The following is a 1,635-nucleotide window of genomic DNA, read 5'->3' as shown; positions in this document are numbered from 1 at the left end:
CTGAGGGGTATGAACACTTTTGTCCACGTCTATGTGTCTTCCATTCATTGGAGGTGTGGGGTGCTCGTGCACGCGTCGGCTGCATCAGCGCGCATGTGGGAGGGGGGTGTGGGGGCTGCTTTCCATGGGGATTCTATTCAAACGCCCGTAGCAGAATATCAGACTTCTATCGCGTTTACATGGACTGGAATGCGCGCCGACACAGCCGGTGTGTGAACCTTAAAAGTCACAGACACGCCCACGCACGTGCGAGCCAAGCTCAGGATCACATGTCTGACAGGCGGGTGCAGCGGATCGCCGCGCGGGGCGGGCTTACAGGTTTGAGGATCGGAGCTTGAGGAGTTCTGGTTAGGAACAGTCAGCACGTCAAAAACGTATTCCTCGACATCATATCTGTCTCTCATTCATTCTGACAGAGACATCCACAGACGGAGCTGGTAGCCCCTTCGACACGCGGCGACAGAAACACATTTTCTGACGAGCCGCGAGCAGCAAATTCCCCGCACGAGAAATCACGTTTGGTGCTTCATGGCTCCTCCTCCGCCCAGCTGACTGGAGGAAGGAATGAATGATAGACAGAGGAACTGGACAGACCGCCGATGTCCCGCCTCCAGAGTCATATACCTCACTGTGATTGGTTCATTAAGCTCTGCACATAACAAGTGTCATTCATATCAGCCTTGCGGGCCGCACTAACAGTAATCTTGCATATGAAGACGCGGGCCGCAAATCATCATCCTGCGGGCCGCAGATGGCCCGCGGGCCGCGAGTTTGAGACCCCTGATCTACAGGTAACGGATCGGATCTTATCCTTTTCAGGTAATGAATCAGATCTGATCCTCTACAGCAGGGGTGTCAAACTCAAGTCCTCGAGGGCCGACGTCCTGCTGATTTTCCAGAAATCCTGCCTCATCTGCTGCTGATTACCTGGATCAGGTTTGTTTGGCCAATAAGGAGCTTCAAAGGCAGGTTGGTTGGAAAACATGTAGGACACCGGCCCTTGAGGCCTGGAGTTCGACACCTGTGCTCTACAGGTAACAGATCGGAGTTTCTTGCACTGACGTCAAATGTGCTCCGTCATGAAGTACAGCGAGAAAGGGGCGGGATCAAGGCACCTTCCTATGCCAGAAAATAGGTACTGCGCTGGCTGCATGCCGCCTTGTGGACTACAAAACAATGCATTGTGGGAAACTGTGTCCACACAGCTCTTGTAGTTCGGTGTGAAATAACTGGCGCTAAATGAAGGACATCTGTGTATTTTTTAACTTTTTCTGGAAGGTAGTGAATCACTGATGAAAAAATAAATAAGATTTCAAATAATCTGTGGTTATATTTGTTATTGTTGCCTCTAAAACTTAACTTTAATTTAATTATTTATGTATTTGGGACAGTGCACATGTAATTAAACCCGCGGCTATTTTATTAACAGTTTTACTCTAAAACATGTTAAAAATAATATAGAAGACAACAGCACAAGTCATACTAGGAGGAGTGGCTTATTAACTTTCAGCCGAATGGTGAGGACAACCCCCAACTCCTGGATCTCGTACAGCAGGCATGTCAAACTCAGTTTGGCTCTGGGGCCGGATCCAGACTTTCTGTTCTCAGGTGGGCCGGATCAGTAAAAGAATGTCA

This window comes from Oryzias melastigma, linkage group LG15, assembly GCF_002922805.2.
Source record: "Oryzias melastigma strain HK-1 linkage group LG15, ASM292280v2, whole genome shotgun sequence".
Lineage (NCBI taxonomy): Eukaryota > Metazoa > Chordata > Actinopteri > Beloniformes > Adrianichthyidae > Oryzias > Oryzias melastigma.
This window is presented reverse-complemented; position numbering follows the sequence as displayed.